The sequence below is a fragment of the Rana temporaria genome, chromosome 4 (genome assembly GCF_905171775.1).
Source record: "Rana temporaria chromosome 4, aRanTem1.1, whole genome shotgun sequence".
Taxonomy (NCBI): domain Eukaryota; kingdom Metazoa; phylum Chordata; class Amphibia; order Anura; family Ranidae; genus Rana; species Rana temporaria.
The window spans coordinates 83264948-83284244 of record NC_053492.1 but is presented as its reverse complement, the minus strand read 5'-3'; the positions used below and the strand labels follow the sequence as shown (position 1 = coordinate 83284244).

Below are 19297 nucleotides of genomic sequence, written 5' to 3'. Positions count from 1 at the left end.
GTCGGATCTTATTTTCAATTTGAAAATGGCGCGGGGGGCGTTCCCGCTGATTTACGCTAAATAATATGTAAATCAGCGAGATACGCAAATTCACGAACGTACGCGGACCCGAAGCAGTTTGTTACGACGTTTCCGTTGCGGTTTTCCCGGCGTATACTTACCCCTGCTTCTATGAGGTGCAGCCAATGTTAAGTATAGCCGTCGTTCCCGCGTCGATTTTGAATTTTTTTACGTCGTTTGCGTACGCCGATTCCGAAACCCGCGCGTCGCAAGTTACGCTCACGTCGAAACCACTGACGTCCTAGTGACGTCAGTGGGAGCAATGCACGCCAGGAAATTTCGCGGACGGCGCATGCCCATTTAAATCGGTGCGGGAACGCGCCTGATTTAAATAGTACACTCCCCCTAGCCGCGGAATTTGAATTCCGCCGGGGGATTTGCGAGACGCCGCCGCAAGTTTGGAGGTAAGTGGTTTGTGAATTACCCACTTGCCTCTCAAACTTGCGGCAGCGTATCTTAAATCAGATAGATCACGCGGATCTAAAGATCCGCTGATCTACCTGAATCTGGCCCAACATGTCTGATATGCATACTTCAGTTTTTAAATGATTCAGAAAGCGCCAAAGCACCAGGATGACAGTCAGATGACCTTGATCGGTAGGAGAGGTCAGCAATTGCAGCCCTCATATTTCTCGCAAACCAGGTTTGCTTTAAATACCTTTAAATAAATATCTTCTGTTTGACTAGAGAGTACTGGTAAAGTGTGTTTTTAAATGCCAAATGTTTATATTAGTTGCAAGATCTACAAAACTGATATCTGGCAAAACAGCAAAAACAGCATTAGGAAGTCCAGCCAGACAAAAGGTGAAGAAAATAGTGCTGGAGTTAAAGAGTTAAGAGTCCAGTCAAGCATTGCTGAGCGGCATGTGCTAGAGGTTGTGTGCTTTTACTGTTTAACACTCCATGATTTAGATGTAGCCTGTGTGCCTGCACTCTTCACCATCAGCAATCATTCAGTCTTTTATCTATGCTTCAAGGTGAGCGTTGGAATTAACTTTTTTTTATGGGCTACTCAGCACGAAGTGTCATTCTTCACTTGTCAGCAGTGGGGTAGATGCTAGTTACTAACTCTTTTCCACTGGAACTTTCCCTGAGCCATTGATCTCAGCTCTGTTTAAACTACAGAAATAGACTCCCTGTAGAGATTCTAAACTCTTCGTCACCATACGTGTTAAAGGCCGCTTTCCTTTAAAAAAATAAATAATAATTACTACATTTTGTGGCCATTTAGACGATAGACCAGAGATGTTGAGGGGGTGGGGGCAAAATAAAAGTGTGTGTGTATATATATATTTTTCCCAGAACCTGTGTTCTTGTCTCAGAGGTTGCAGTTCCCTAAATGTTTCATATAAGAAAAATACAATGTTAAGGTTTTCAGCATGCCTATTTCATGCAGGCTTTTTCTTTTATATTTTATTTTGCATTATGACCCTCCACTGGAGATTTCTAAAGCCTTTATTGCAAAGGAATGATTAGTCAGTCTTCTGCATACAATATACTGTTTACATACCAGTCAGTGCAAATTTTGAATTAGCATGCTTAAAGGAAAATATATATATATATATATTTTCCATAACTCCCTCCTCATGATACTGAATGACAGATCTAAATTAAATCCATAACTGCAGGATAGCGTGTTTGTTTTGTGGCTGCCCTGAAGTGGCTTTCCTTCCTCTGGAAGGAAAAGAGTGAGATATAGTGTGGAAGTTATCGTAAAGGATAACTGCATTTTTGTAGTACAAATAACTGTAAGCTTTCAAGGTCAGATGCTGCTGTTAGGTGAGAAGACGTGGCTTGCAGTTGGCAATCCAAATCACCCCAATGGTGTTTAGTAGGGTTGAGGTTAGAGTTCTGTGCAAGCTACCCAAGTTTCTCCACACCAAACTCGAAAAACTATGGGCTGGATTTAGCTACAATGGTGTATCTATCTGCCCGGCGTAACGTATCTCATATACGTTACGCCACCGTAATTTAGGGCGCAAGTTCTGTATTCAGAAGCGCCCTTAGTTACTGTGGCGTAACGTATGTGTGTCGGCGTAAGCCCACCTAATTCAAATGTGGATGATGTGGGCGATGTGGGCGTGTTTTATGTATATTAATTGTGACCCCGCCTATTTGACGTTTTTTACGAACGCATGCGCCGTTCGTGAAAAAATCCCAGTGCGCATGCTCGAAATTCCGCCGCAAATCGTCATTGCTTTCAACGTGAACGTAAATTACGTCCAGCCCTATTCGCCAACGACTTCCACAAACGACGTAAAATTTTCAAATTTCGTCGCGGGAACGACGGCCATACTTAACATTGGTGCGCTGCATATACGCCTCATATAGCAGGGGTAACTTTGCGCTGGGAAAGGCCCAACGTAAAGGGCGTAAATGTACTGCGTCGGCCGGGCGTACGTTCGTGAATTCGCGTATCTAGCTGATTTACATATTCTAGGCGTAAATCATCGTACACGCCCCTAGTGGCCAGTGTAAATATGCAGTTAAGATCCGACGGCGTAAGAGACTTACGCTGGTCGGATCTAACAGAAATCTATGCGTAAATGATTATATGAATCAGGCGCATAGATACGACCGGCCATACTCCAAGATACGACGGCGTATCTGGAGATACGCTGTTGTATCTCCGTTGTGAATCTAGCCCTATGCTTTTATACAGCTGACCATGCTGGTATAAAAAATGGCCTTCCCCAAATTGTTGCAATGGTTGAAAGTGTTCAGATGTACAAGATGGTAGTTGATTTACTAAAACTAGAGAGTGCAAAAACTGGTGCAGCTGTGCATGATAGGTACTAGGTGTACTCCTAAACTCTGACCTGTTCTTTCAGCCCCAAATCCAATCGTTGTCTCCGTAACATCTCTAAAATACGCCCCTTTTTAACAAATGAAACCACCAAGCTAATCATTCACTTGTTATCTCTCGCCTCAACTATTGCAACTTCCTTCTCATAGGCCTACCTCTCCATAGGCTATCCCCTCTTCAGTCTATCACAAATGCTGCTGCCAGACTCATCTACCTTACCAACCGCTCAGTGTTTGCCACCTCTCTCCGCCAATCCCTACACTGGCTCCCAATCGCCCAGCGAATTAAATTCAAAATACTAACTACAACATACAAAGCCATTGACAACCCTGCCCTGAGCTACATCACCAATCTTGTCTCAAAATATCACCCAAACTGTCCCCTCCGCTCCTCCTAAGGCCTCCTACTCTCAAGCTCCATTGTCTCCTCGTCCCATGCTCGTCTTCAGGATTTCGACAGAGTCTCTCCCATAATCTGGAATGCTCTACCTCAATCTGTCAAGCTACCTCCTACTTTAGCTGCCTTCAGGTGATCCATGAAAACTCATCTCTTCAGGGAAGCCTATCACACCTCCAACTAATCTTTTACCACTTCAATCAGTTTATTCCCCACAGTTACAACCTTTTTGTACCACCTGCCCCTCCTATTGGGAGTTCAATATTTTTTATTAAGGCTTATCACTAATAACAAAAAAGAATGCAGTATTTACCATAGATTATGACAAAGTAAGGAGTTCACTGGAACTTTTGCAAAACACTAGATATAAGGAAAATTATATAGCCCAGTACCCCCAGGCACCCCATTTGAGATCAAACTGTGTCATGGGGAGAACAATATGGTTTGCTCTTATTTCAACAACTAGCTGAATACCCGGTGTTGCCCGGTCTTCCTATCTTAACCTTTTGGGGAGGAAAATCATAGTAATATAAATATACCCATCTTTTATATAAGGGTGTAGGTAAGGGTTAATTTAACTGTCATATATTTTTATTTAGCATATAAGTAATATGTGTACCAGGTATTATTGAAATATCTCCAGGCGTACAGAAGTTATGTGGGAACCTACATTTCCCATTGATTTGCATGGGACTTTAAACAAAAACCCTGACCCTCACAAATGGGGGTAGTTAAGGGATAAATTAACTATCCTATAGTTTAAGTGGACATATAAGTAACATGTGACCAAGTGTTATCGAAATATGTACAGCCGTTTGGAAGTTATGAAGTAACATGTATTTCCCATAGAGTTGAATGGGACTTTAAAGAAAAACCCTGACCATGGCAAATGGGGGTGGGTAAGGGTTAAACCACCTATCCTATGTTTGTTGCTGACATATAAGTAACATGTGTGCCAAGTTTCATGTTAATATCTTTAGCAGTTTGGACGTGATGCTGGAACATACATACATACATACATACATACATACATACATACATACACACACAGACACGTTGAGTTTTATATATATATAGATTACGATTTTAACAGTACAGAGAGACAGGTTTTCATAGGGTATCATAAACTTGTTGAAAGTAGTGCGTATATATATATCAGGTTTAAGCAATTCTACCCCTCCCTATTCCATTGTAAGCTCTTCTGAGCAGGGCCCTCTAAACCCTCTTGATTTTTTTTGTATTGTGTCCCTTTCGTAAAGCGCTGCGCTATATAAATCCTGTATAATAATAATAATAACTTTGGCTTGTTCAATTAGGCTTTGACAATTTGCACTTCTCCAGTTTTAGTAAATCAACCCCAATGTTTGTATGTTGTAGCTTTAACAGTAGCCTTCACTGGAAATAATTTGAAGGGTTGTCCACATGATTTTAGTCATGTAGTCCAGTATTTCTCATCCTTTTGTCAGTCAAGGCACCCTTTACAATTCTGTACAATCTTGCGGCACCCCATTCTAAAAAAAAAAAAAAAAAAAATCGTTTTACATCATCCAAATATCGGACACTCAACTTTAGAGGTGATTTTTTTTTCCTTACAAAGCATACAGTGATACTAGCTAGTATTCCAATGTTTCTCTTTTCCCTCCGTTTCTCTCCCTCAGCTAATGTGACCTCATTGCTAAAAGAAAGGGGCAGACAAGGATGCTGGGCAGGCACCCAATGTCCTCCTTATAAACGGATGATGTCATTGTAATGGTGAACAATGAAAACCTGTGGCTTTGTGCAACTAAAAGGCAGGCTTGATCCACCCGCTAGCTAGGTCCGAAGCTCCGTGATCGCGCCTGCGGGACCAGATCACCGCCGGTGTCCTGCGATCGGTCCTCCGGAGCTGAAGAACGGGGAGAGGTGTGTGTAAACACACCTTCCCTGTTCTTCGTTGTGGCAGTGTCATTGATCGTGTGTTCCCTGATATAGGGAAGCACGATCAATGACGTCACACGTCCAGCCCCGCCCCCTACAGTTAGAAACACATATGAGGTCACACTTAACCCCTTCAGTGCCCCCAGTGGTTAACTCCCAAACTGCAATTGTCATTTTCACAGTAAACAATGCATTTTTATAGCATTTTTTGCTGTGAAAATGACAATGGTCCCAAAAATGTGTCAACATTGTCCGATGTGTCTGCCATAATGTTGCGGTCACAAAAAAAATCGCTGATCGCCGCCATTAGTAGTAAAAAAAAAATATTAATAAAAATGCAATAAAACTATCTATACATTTTGTGCAAACCAATCGATAAACGCTTATTGAGATTTTTTTTTTTACAAAAATAGGTAGAAGAATACGTATCGGCCTAAACTGAGAATTTTTTTTATATATATATATATATATATATATATATATATATATATATATATATATATATAGCTTTTTTGGGGAGATTTATTATAGCAAAAAGTAAAAAATATTGTTTTTTTTTTTCAAAATTGTCGCTCTATTTTTGTTTATAGCGCAAAAAATAAAAACCACAGAGGTGATCAAATAACACCAAAAGAAAGCTCTATTTGTGGGAAAAAAGGACGCCAATTTTGTTTGGGAGCCACATCGCACGAACGCGCAATTGTCAGTTAAAGCGACGCAGTGCCGAATCGCAGAAACTGGCCAGGTCCTTTACCTGCATAAAGGTCCGGGTCTTAAGTGGTTAAAGTCTATATAAATAAAGAATAGCATACATAGCTATCCAACGGTCCCAGTTATTTCTTTTCATTCTTGTAGAGATGGCACTTTGTGAAAATCAGATTAGACCTCATCATAGCATGCATTCTAATATGATAATCACTTTTCCCCTAAGCTCCATATAAATTATTTTTCTGTCGACCGGGTTAAACACCTGCAGATGTAGGCAGTGTGTATTTATGAGAAGCATCTGGAGTTGGGTTTTTATATTTTTTCTTCAGTGGTAAAGGTCAGGAGCATAGCACTTTATTGAAGAATTTTATCTCTGAATGCTCCAGACACAACTTGACTGAGCAGAGAGCAGCAGAGGTAAACACTGAGTATTGTGTGTCCTCGTTTTCAGCAGTTTCACTCACCAAGTTATATAACAGGTGTGCAGTAAATCTCCATACACTATAGGCAGACAGGAACCACTCATGTCACTTTGAAATCCTTGGCAAATTAATGCAGGATTTGAAGTGTTCTAAAATAGTGGAGCTGATGCATTAAAGTAGAACTAAAAGCAAAACTTTTTCTTTAGTTTTGGATAGAGTGGAGAGAAATTAGAACATTTGGCAGTTTTTATTGCTGTCTGTGGCCCCATTAACCACTTCAACTCCGGAAGGTTTTACCCCCTTCCTGACCAGGCCATTTTTCGCGATACAGCACTGCATTGCTTTAACTGACAATTGTGCAACACTGTACCCCAAAAATGAATTTCCCCACAAAGCCTAGGTTCACATTGAAGCAATTTGTCATGCGATTTGAGAGATCAAATCGCATAACAAGTCGCAGCCTATTGGAGACAATGACACTGTTCCAAACGGTGCAACACCGATTTTGCAGTGCCGCACCGATTTGCAAAAGTAGTTCCTGCACTACTTTTGCGCAATACAGATGCGACCTCAATAGAGATCTGTGTATGAAGACATAGATGTCTATCAAGTAGCACCTGAAATTGCGCTGACCTTGCTACTTTGAAATCGCGCTACTTCAAGCGAAGTGGGCACAATTTCAAAGTAGCATTAATGTGAACCAGGACAAATAGAGCTTTCTTTTGGTGGTATTTGATCCACCTCTGCGATTTTAATTTTTTTTGCGCTATAAACAAAAAAAAGACAATTTTGAAAAAAACTAAACAATATTTTTTACTTTCTGCTGTAAAACATACCCAGTAAAAAAATTGAACTTTTTAATTTAGGTCAATATGTATTTTGCTACATATTTTTGGTTAAAATAAAAAATAACAATAAGCGTATATTGATTGGCTTGTGCAAAAGTTATAACGTCTACAAACTGAGATATTTTTATGGATTTTTTTTTTTTCACTAGTAATGGCAGAAATCAAGAATTTTCTACATGTTTGTGATGGACAGATCGGACACTTTTGACACTTTTTGGGGACCAGTGACATTATTACAGTGATCAGTGCTAAAAAAAATGTACAGTTACAGTACTAATGACACTGGCAGGGAAGGGTTTAACATCATGGGTCGATCAAAGGGTTAAGTGTGTCCCTAGGGGGTGCTTTCTAACTGTGGGGGGATGTGCTTTCACTAAAGGAAAACAGAGATCAGTGTTTCTGCTTAGAGACACAAGATCTCCATTTTCCCCTCTGGCAGAATGGCAATCCACCTTGTTTACATAGGCAGACCACCATTCTGCCTCTTCTTAGAATGGTCGGTGGGTCCTGGCAGACATCAAGTCTGCCAGACCTGCTGATTGAAGCACGCTGTGTCCAATCACAGCAGGAGCGGGCTCCCATGGCGCACACGCTCCGGAGCAAAATGAAAAAAATCACATACAGGTACATGATTTTGCGCTTAAGGGCCGCCCTGCCGCAGTATATGTACGTGGGGCGTGCTTAAGCGGTTAAAAAGATTCATCCTCTCTGTTTGTCCTGTTTACCATTATAATTGAAAGTGAAAGTAAAAGAAAATCGAGGGGGAATCTTCCAAAGGAAATACTAGTTCTGGGGTCCCAAAGGAGTTCCCTTAACTTGCAGGGATTTCATCTTACTTCCTGTTAGACTATGTGACTGGAAAGGAAAGGAAATCAATAGTGAAAAAAAAATTAACCTTCCCCGGCTCTATCCAAAATGAAGAAAAAAAAAACTTTTGCCTGTAGTCCTACTTTATTACAATAAAATATTCCTAAATTAGAACTGTTGCCCATGGTGGCCAACCAGTAGTGTTGAATAAATGTTTCCATAAAGCGAGAGGTAGAACTTGATTGGTTGTTCGCCATTTGTGCCTATTTACGGTTATCTGTTTTTATTGCATCAGAACCACTGTGTTAAAGCTGAACTCCATGTAAACTGCTAGATACAGCATTGAAGTGTATATATACAGTATATTACACTATTTTACCTGCCACAAAGGGTTTTGATTTCTGTCTACTTAGTTTTGAGATATAAGCTGTCCTAGCACAAAGCACAGCCAGCCTAGTGACCTGACTTTTCTGTACTACATTTAAGCGGCACTGCTAGGTCAGCTCACTGCCCTGAGCCTATAATTTAATTGCATACAAAGAGAGGCGCCAAATCCTCTATTAGTATCCAGTATTATAAATTATGGTTTCGTCACTCGAGCTAATGTGCTTTGGTTAGTGAGTGAGTGAAAAACTTATATAGCGCAGCACATGCGAACTAAATCGCCTCTGGGCGCTCGTTGTTCCTTTCACCTTTGAGATCAAAAGAGATGAGTTTTGATCTTACTTCTGAAGGCCAAGTGGTTCTCCTCCAACCGAATGCTGGTTGGTAAAGCGTTCCATAGCCTGGGGCCTTGGAACGCAAATCTTCTTTCCTCTTTGGATTTGTATCTGGCTTTGGGTATCTGGAGCAGATTTTGGTCGGTTGATCGTAGAATGCGATTGGGATTGTAAGTTTTTATTTTTTCGCATAGATATTGGGGGGCCTAACCATGGATGCACTTATGCGTCAGACAGAGTGCTTTAAAAGCAATTCTGCCATTCACTGGCAACCAATGGAGGGTTCTTAGCGAAGAAAGGGGAGTTTTGAAGAAAGCCCAAGTATATAAGGAACAGCTAAAGCACCACACTAATGGTCAAAGTGTCTAAAGCAGTGTTTTATTAAAGTCATTGTAAAGTCTCTTTTTTTTTTTTTTTTTATTACAAAAATGTTATACTTGCATCCCCTGTACAGTTGGTTTTGCACAGAGCAGCTTATATCCTCTTCTTCTCGGGTCCCTCTTTGCTGCTCTAGGCCCCTCTCTTATATTGAGTGCCCCCATAGCCAGCAGCTTGCAATGGTGGCACCCAAACCGAGTCCCAGCTCAGTGTGTCCATTCAGACATGGGTCCCGACCCTGCCCCATTCTCCCCTGATTGGATGACTGACTTCGATTGACGGCTGCGGGAGTCAATGTCTGTGTCTCAGCCAATCAGGAGGAGTGTCCCGGATGGCTTACACATTTGTGGACATCACCGGAGAGAGATGGGGCTCGGGTAAGTAATTAGGGGGGTGCTGGGGAGGCTGTTACACACACAAGGTTTTCTATTTTTAATGCATAAAATGCATTAAGATAAAACAACTTCTGCCTTTACAACCCCTTTAAATCAGGGCTGTGGAGTCGGAGTCGGGGGAAATTTTGGGTACCTGGAGTCGGAGTTGGCAAACAATGCACCGACTCCGACTCCTACTAAATTTAGATTGGAATAAAAAAAAAGCAAGTTTAAATGTCCCAATTCACAAAAAGTTATAATTAATGACTTCTCTACTGTAAGAATAAAGACCAATGCATGCAGGGATGAAGTTCTTTTAAGCCAGGGGTCCTCAAACTATGGCCCTCCAGTTGTTCAGGAACTACAATTCCCATCATGCCTAGTCATGTCAGTGAATGTCAGAGTCTTGCAATGCCTCATGGGATGTGTAGTTCCGCAACAGCTGGAGGGCCGTAGTTTGAAGATCCCTGTTTTAAGCAATAGTGGTAACTCCGGATCATCTTCTTCAAACGAAGAATTAGAGAACCAGTAAGTGTCCAAATAAAAAAATTCCAACAGGAGTTTTATAAAGCACTAAAAGAAGTTGAAAAGTATGATCGCTCATCAACTTACTGTTGAAGAAGCCATCCTTGTTTATCCAGAGATCGTTAGTGATGTGGCCAGAATAGTTACTGCAATGCCACCCACCCAAGTCAGTGTCGAAAGATTATTTTCAGCCCTAAAAATAATAAAGGCTGACTTAAGAGCCTCTATGAAAGAGGATCTGGCAGAGGCAATTATCTTCCTTAGAACTCTACATTGAATTGATTTGCATTTGCTAAGCCTATAACTACTTTTCAAGATTAATATAAACCATTTCTAGGTTTTACAGATTTTGTTTTTGGTTCATTATAGATAAGCTTTGTTTTTGTTCTAAAACAACCAAATAATGTGGTTTGTATTTTTGAACTGGTAAAAATCCTGTTCCTGATGTTTATGCCTGCTGCTACTATCCAGCCACTTGATTGTTTTCATTGTGTTTGTCTTTTGCTTAAACTGTGCAATACAGTAGACTGTTGGCTTCCCAGCCAGTAGTCCTGTGGTAGGTTGCGTTTCTTTCCCTCAAGGAATGTATAAAATACATTTGCATATTAATACAGAGGAGTCGGAGTCGGAGTTGGAAGTACATAAAACTGAGGAGTCGGAACATTTATCTACCGACTCCACAGCCCTGCTTTAAATAACCAGTAGAAAGAGAGCCAATGTGTTTTGGAGGTTCAGAGGACACTCCATCTTCATCCGGCTCTTAAATATTGTATGATTTCAGTTATGAACTTAACTAAATTATAAAAATAGCTGTATGTCTGTAAAATGAAATTATCCCAATCAGTTTATGCAGCATCAAGCCCACATAATTGGTTGTTAGCAGTGTTAAAGTGATATTAAAGAAAAAAATGAACCACTTGACAACCGCCCCATATTAAAAATATGTCATTACTGTGACATTAAATATTTGTGTTATGGCTCGCTAGCTGCCATAACCCCAGTATTTTTTTTTACTATGGCCGATTCTCTTTCAGATAAAAGTGGCCCTGTGGGTGGATTCGCCACAGGATCACTTTTAGAAGTGGCAGGAGGGGTACCTCCCACCGCTTTCTGGTCGTTCCTGGGCTTTTTTTTTTAATTATTATTATTATTATTATTAAGGGAAAGTTTAATAAAAAAGATAATGATTTTGCTTTGAAAAGGTAAATGAGAGATTTGAGGTCTTTTTGAACACAGATCTCTCAATTAAGAGGACCTGTCATCTTTACATATATTTTAAAAGGGATGTTTACATTCCTTGTAATAGGAATAAAAGTGATCAAAAAATGTTGATTTGATTAACCGCAACAGGAGTCAAAGGCTCCTGCTTCTATTAATCTGCCTTATGAAGAGGGGGAGAGAAAGTAGCACTAGACTGAGATCACTCTCAGTAAAGGTTTATTGAAGTCTTTACAAGTTTATTGAAGTCTTTACAACCATTTTTTTTATTGTTTTACAATTTTTTTTATTATTTTTCACAATTGTTAATTTTTTTTTCACAATGCTGCTGGAAGGGTCTTTGGTGAAATTGTAGTCTAAACAGACCCCTGATGTCTCTTTTTTTGAGACAGAGAAAGGGTCTGAGGACATAGATTACTCCATCTCTTTCTTTGCAGCCTCAGCTGCACTGGACAGTGAATGAACAGAAAGCACTCTGTGTGGAGGCTTCTGTTCATTCACAGCTTAAGCATTGTCAACACAGTTTAGTATGCTTCAGTTACGAATGAACACAATGAGTGTTCAGTACCGGTCACTTATTGTGTTTATTCACAAAAAGAAGAGTCGGGGGCGTGGCTAGCGCAATGTTTTGGGTGGCTGTTTGAGAGTTGAGCTCTGGAGGTGAAAGGGATTGTTTGGCACTAAGGGGACCCATTAATTGACCAAACCCTGCTTAAAACCTTTTGGACAGCGGGATCGCAGTGCTTCCTCTTGAAGCATGCTCCTAGTCTCTAAACATATCAGTAGCCTTTGACAGCTTTCCATAGCATTACATTCTAATAATTTTTTTGAAGATTTAACATCTTTAATGAGCACAGACAGTGTTTAGTTCTTGTATCCTCTGCTTGCTCTGCGACCTCTAGCACGCTCAAACTTTCTGCCCTTAGAACGAACATAGGGCTTGGTGTTACTATGTGGAGTACCAGGTGCCTTTCCAAAGTGTCTGTACACCTCCCGTCCCTTGCGAGGACCTGAAAGCAGAACAGTGTTCTGGCCTTTAGGGGCAGCAAGAGCCAACTGGTCAAATGTCAAAATTTGACCACCAGTTTTAAGAATTCTTCTGCTTGCTCCAGAAGACACTTTAAAGCATGCACACCTTGAGTTTGGGGATATCTTGAATTCTGACATCATCTGTGATGCATCCAACCACCACAGCAGTTTTGCTTTCAAGTCCAGGAAGCTTCATCTTGCGAATCAAACAGGACAGAGAGAGGGGGTGGCCTGTTGGTGCGGCTCATGAACAGATGTCTCAAAACCATTTTGTTGAAGGTGGCATTTGTACCACGAGCCAAGAAACGGTATGACTTAATCAGAAGTCTCAGGTAGATATCCTGACTTTTGGGCTCTTTTCATTGCACCTTGCGGTCTTTGTTATGACGGTTATCTACTTCCATGATGGCGGCTTTGGCAGCAACAGCTTCTCAGGGAGGACATAAAATGTATGTGCAATCCTTTTGTGATGTCAGGGGCTGTACTTTATGCCCCCATATCATGAAAGTTAACCACCTCTGCTCTCTGGTAAGCTGCCCAGAACCTGCACATATGTCAGGTGAAAAAAAGCACTTTCAAATTGTTTGGTCTTACTTAAACACAGCAATAAAAATATACATGTTCTACATTACATTTATTTCAAATATTTTTTACTTTGTTTTATTTTTTTTTAGACACGTTGGATTGCACATTCCTTTTAAATACTGCTCTAGATAATTGATTTGTATTTTTTTTTCTTTGGTTTTAATTAATTTTGTCCACTTACTGCACAAGCTTCAAAAACACATTAGTAGTTGTCTTCACATCATGTTACTGTCTGGCTGTTAATATTCCCTGTTGTAAATGATCTCTTGGTTTTTATATTTAAATATTGCTTTTAATATTCTCAGAATCTGGCTTTGTAATCCTAAAGCCTCGTACACATGATTGGATTTTCCGACGGGAATTGTGTGATGGCAGGCTGTTGTTGGAAAATCTGACTGTTTGTATGCTCCGTCGGACAATTGTTTTTTGGATTTTTCACCAACAAATGTTGGATAGCATGTTTTAAAATTTTCCGACAACAAATGTATGTTGAAAAAATGAAAAAAGTCCAATTGCCCGCTTCTTCCTTGTTCTTCGGAGCTTTAGATTTGGGGACAAATCTATCGATCCTTTTTTAACAAATGTATGTTGTCGGATTATCAGATCGTGTGTACACAAGTCCTTCGGACAAAAATCCAAAGTACAAACACGCATGCTCAGAAGCAATGCTAACCCTAACATAAAATTAGCAGTTGCCCAAAGGGTGGCGCTTATGAGCTGAAAAACCACGTTGTTTTTTGATGGTTGGCTGACAATTCTTTGCCATTTGTATGCAATACAAGTTCACGGCCAACGCCCTTCGGACAAAAGTCCTACGCTTTGTCCACGGAAAATCCAATCGTGTGTACGAGGCTTAAGACTGTGTAAAGTGTGACCCATTCAGCTGTGTGTGTAAATTGAGCTCCATCAATTAAAACGTTTTTAAAGGAATATTTTGGCCAATCATTACTTACCTCAAAGGCAAGGAAGCTACAATGCATATCTGGTCCCTCTCTTTGTACACATAAACATACATGCTTGGAAGATCTGCATCAACAATAGATAAAGTGGTTATAAAGGCATTTTTTTTTCCTAAAATAACAAATGGAGAGCAGTCCCAGACCTTTTCTTCTGGGGTTTCCTGCCAGCGCTCCTGGCGCCTCCTTTTCTCAGTGTGCCACCGTAGCAAGCCGCTTCCTATAGTTGCACACCTGCAGGCTCGCTCCTGAGCTGAGCTTAGTGCTCCTGTTGACAAACACAGCGTGGTTCCGCACCGCCCCCGCTCTCTACTTACAGGATTTGGTTTACAGTAGCAGGAGGAGCCAATTACCTATCCACCATAAATTACAATTTTAATCAGATACGTGGATGTACTGTTCAGCCAACCGCCCCACACCTTCTAGAACTTGTTTAGTATGCCTCTGTAGCCTTGTATAAGGGAATGGTCTTGTTTATTCACTTGAGCCCCGGACCATTTGGCTGGCCAAAGACCAGGCCACTTTTTGCGATTCGGCGCTGCGTCGCTTTAACTGACAATTGAGCGATCGGAGTCACGGAGCTTGCGGCGGGTGCGCATGCCCACAATGCTGTGTCTTAAAAGCAACGTATATATACGTCGATCTGCCCAGCCGTGCCATTCTGCCGACATATAGCGGCGTGAGCCGGTCGTCAAGCAGTTACAATTGCCTTCAATAACAGACGGAAGAGCAGACTTTTTCCAGGAAAGCACTATCCTCTTCCTAGCATAATAAAATAATAACTTTAAAAGAGTATGTCATTCCCTTAGGAGCCAGGGCATCAACAAGCTCCAGGAGACACACTTCAACCACTGGCTGTACACTAATTGTAGTAACCTCCTCCACACACTCAGCGATCCCCCAGCCAAACAATTTGGATGGCTGCACAGCCCCAAAATATATGTAAAAAGCCTGCATTGGCTGAAGTGCAGCACCAGCAACAGGACTACTGGGTAGATAATATTTCAGCCAATCTGGCCGGAGTAAGGTAAAGGCCTGTACACACGATCTGACTTTTTGACAACAAACCTCAGACGGACCTGTTTTTGCAGACAATCCGACCGCTTTTTCATCGGACAAATGTTGGCTGTGTGAACAGACAAACTTTCCGGCAACAAATGTCCTACGTCGGCTAATCCAATCGTGTGTACACTAAAGTCCAAAGTACAAACACGCATGCTCAGAACTCAATGCTAAAGGTCAGACAACAATAGCAGAAGTTGCCCAAAGGGTGGCGGTAAAGAAAAGAAAAACCACGTAGTGCATCTATTACGTCTCTACGTTCGTGTTTGTTGTCCTACTATGCATATCAGTTCACGGACAATGCCCTTCGGAGAAAAGTCCATTGGAAGTCGGATCGTGTGTATGAGGCTTTAGTGTGATGTAAAAATTTGCACTGACTAGGGCGATCCCTAGTCGATACTAGTTTGGAAAAGTTAATTTCCCACACATCATCCCAGTCATCCCCGTCAAGCTGAGGGAACACTGCCTCCCAGGCCATTCTACATTGTGCGAGAAGCCCACCAACATAATTGTTTATAAATAGTAGACAGAGCCTTTGCTAAAGAGTCATCTATAAGCACAGACTCTAAGGGCCCTTTCACACTAGCGGACCGTATGTCCGCATTTTCATCCGTCCGTTTGCGGATGAAAACGGGACATACATGGGTCCCTATGTGATTACGGGTGTTAGCGGAAGAACATCCGCTGACGCCCGTAATTTGTCCGCCTCCGCAAAGATCCGCATTTGTAGACGGAAGAAATCCTATTTTTCTTCCGTCTGCCGGATCGGATCGGATAAACACAGACATACGGTCCGTGTTCGTCCGATCCCCCATAGGGGAGAGCGGAGTAAATACAGGGCGGTCCCTGCACAGTGTGCGGGGACCGCCCTGTCAGCTGCCAGCTCAGCAGGGATTTTACGGAGGATCCCCGCTGAGCAAAGCGGACACACGGAGCGGATCATTACTGATCCGCTCCGTGTGAAAGGGCCCTAAGTCACTCATTTGGATACTAAGAATAGAAGTGCCAAATTGAGTGTTGTAGGCATGCCTAAGTTGTAGGTAGCGAAACAAATGTGTGTTGGGGAGCTTACATTTAGCTTTCAAAGAATCAAACTGAAGGAGCTTTCCATTACTCACAATATCTCCAATATTCCTAATACCATATTTAGTCCAGATGACAGGGTCCTTGTAATCTAGGAAATGTGACAGGCGAGGATTCCTCCATATCGGTGTATGAGGGGAAACTACTGTACTGTCACCCACTCCCACCTTATTCATCACCGCCCATGCTCTACTGCTTCTACTGTATAAATCCTTTATAACATTAAAAGAAAATAATCAGCAGCATTAAGATGCAACAGCAAATGAAACACAATGCTTTAAAAAGGAACTGCTGTCTGCTCCCATAATTTGCAATAAAAACATCTTTGCTATTCTGAAGTTTCCCTCCAACCACTTTGCATATTATTTTATATATACTGGGATTCTGTACTTGGGGCCAGTGTTGCCAACCGTCCGTTAAATCACGGACAGCACGTAAATGTAACCCCCTTAAAGTCCGTTATGGTCATCGGGTGCCCGAAAAAAAAGATGGCCGCGAGCCGACCATGCAACTGCGCATGCGCCGTTCCGAAGCCGGCAGGGCTCGTGAAAGCTTGTATGCGCTCGGCCTGGCGGGGCATGCACAGTAACGTAATGGCGCTTCCCGGCGCCATTTGTGAATAGACGATCGAGTCAGGAGGACTCGGGAGCAGGAGCTGGTGGGGGCAGGAGGTGATGGTGGTGGGGGCAGGAGCTGGTGGGGGCAGGAGGTGATGGTGGTGGGGGCAGGAGGTGATGGTGGTGGGGGCAGGAGCTGGTGGAGGCAGAAGATGATGGTGGTGCGGTCAGGAGCCGGTGACAGGAAGTGATGGGGAACAGAATGCGATGGACTATTGTAGCGAAAATAACAGAAATATATGTTGTTTTTTTTTGCCTTAATATCTACCTTAAATCGCTATTTGCATAGTGTACTTGTTTGTAGCCTAAATACTGATATTTGCACTTAAAACTGTAATTTTTTAACTTTTGTAAAATATCCGTAAAAAAATTTGCCTGCGCCAGTAAATTTTGGGTGTTGTGCCAGTAAATTTAAATTTGGTAGGTTGGCAACACTGCTTGGGGCTAAAGTTAAAAGTAAATAACATTTTGAAGTACCTTTGAACGGCGTTCGTCAAGTTATTGAATGTGTGAATTTATGTACAAATCTTTGCACATAAATGTACTAGTATAGATAAATGTGTTATTCCACCTACATTGTGTGCCAGTTCCCACCTAGGCCACTGTAATCAAAAGAGGTCTTTAGAGGCAGGCAATGGTGCTGACCAGCCTGCTAATACTCACATAATTCCAGTGCGAAACAAACCTAATTACCTGTGCTATAACACCCAACTTTAATTAAATATAATGCTGAAGAGATGCCTATAGGCACCAGATAAATATATATTCCTATTTAAATGTATATTTACACATTTTGATATCATTACGACCATGCCCAAAAATGTGGCCCCCATCACCCGCAGGATAGAGGTGCACTACATCATAGGGTGGCTGTGGCCGAATTGCACGAACAGTGGGAGAGTCTCAAAGAGGCATTGTTAAATAAAACCAGTTGTGATATACACACAGCATGCATGAGTTCATAAGTGCCCAATTCACAGTGTGCAGGGTGCAGAAGTGCATATGTTACAACAGGCCAGTTTTCAATTCAAAAATGACCTTCCACATTCTCCCCAAACCCCCCCCCCCCCCTAATAAAGAGCTCTCTCCCCCCAAATTCCCCTTCTAAAATTAGATTGCAATGCTTACTCTTTACCACTAAACTCTGTGGGCTAGATTTAGGTAGCCCTGCGTAATATTGTGTGGGCGTAACGTATCTCCGATACGTTACGCCGCTGTAAATTAGGGTGCAAGTTCCGTTTTCAGAAAGAACTTGCGCCCTAAGTTACGGCGGCGTAACGTATGTGCTCCGGCGTAAGCCCGCCTAATTCAAATTTGGATGATGTGGGCGTATTTTATTCAAATTTAGTGTGACCCCACGTATTTGACGTTTTTTTACGAACGGCGCATGCGCCATTCGTAAAAGAATCCCAGTGCGCATGCTCGAAATTCCGCCTCAAATCGTCAATGCTTTAGACGTGAACGTAACTTACGTACAGCCCTATTTGCGAACGACTTAGGCAAACGACGTAAAAATGTCAAAATTCGACGCGGGAACGACGTCCATACTTAACATTGCGTACGCCTCATAAGAGCAGGAGCAACCTTACGCCGAAAAAGCCTAACGTAAACGACGTAACAAAATAGCACCGGGCGTACGTATCTACCTAATTAGCATATTCCTTGCGTAAATCGACGGAAGCGCCACCTAGCGGCCAGCGTAAATATGCAGCCTAAGATACAACGGTGTAAGACACTTACGCCAGTCAGATCTTAGGGAAAATCTATGCGTAACTGATTCTATGAATCAGGCGCATAGATACGACGCCGCAACTCAGAGATACGACGGCGTATCTCCTACCTGAATCCGGCCCTGTATGTTGTGTCGTCTCTTCCTGCGTAAGTTAAAAATGTTCCCCCATAAATAAGCACCACCCATCAGTCACCTCTGTACCTCCCGTCAGCAGCTCACCTCTGCACCTCCCGTCAGCAGCTCACCTCTGCACCCCACTGTCCAAAACTCACCTCTTCCCCCTGGCCTAAGCTCACTTCTGCACCGCTATCTAAAAGCTCACCTCTGCACCCCACTGTCCACAACCCATCTCTGCACCCTTGTCCAAAGCTCACCACAGAACTCCTGTCTAAAGCTCACCTCTGCACCCCATTATCCACAGCTTATCTCTACACTTCCTGTCCGCAAACTACCTCTGCACCGCCATCCACAACTCACCTCTGCCCCCTTGTCCAAAGCTCACCTCTGCACCCCACTGTCCACAACTCACCTCTGCCCCCATGTCCAAAGCTCACCTCTGCACCCCAACATCCACCACTCACCTTGCCTTTCCATCCACAGCTCATCTCTACACTTCCCATCCACAACATACCTTGGCACCCCTGTCCACAACTGTCTGCATCTCACCCCTGCACTCCCCCATTCACAGCTCAACCCTGCACTCCCTATTCACAGCTTGACCCTGCACCCCCCATGCGCAGCTCAACCCTGCACCTCCCATGCGCAGCTCAACCCTGCACCTCCCATGCACAGCTCAACCCTGCACCTCCCATGCGCAGCTCAACCCTGCACCTCCCATGCGCAGCTCAACCCTGCACCTCCCATGCACAGCTCAACCCTGCACCCCCCATGCGCGCAGCTCAACCCTGCACCCCCCATGCGCAGCTCAACCCTGCACCCCCCATGCCCTGGCCCCAATTGAGCAGCTCACCTCTGCACCCCACCCCCCGGCCCCAACTCGGTTTACCTCTACATCCTCAATCCGAAGCTCACCTCTGCACCCCCCAGCTCAGCTC

At 42.7% G+C, this 19297-nt stretch overlaps 1 protein-coding gene and 1 pseudogene across 1 annotated transcript in view; one reads left to right on the top strand and one right to left on the bottom strand.

The window, feature by feature from the left end:
• NBAS (NBAS subunit of NRZ tethering complex) overlaps positions 1-19297 on the top strand; it is a 975710-nt gene that overhangs the window by 871156 nt on the left and 85257 nt on the right. The gene's annotated exons all lie outside the window — the stretch shown is intronic.
• Positions 12010-12634, bottom strand: LOC120936330 (annotated as a pseudogene).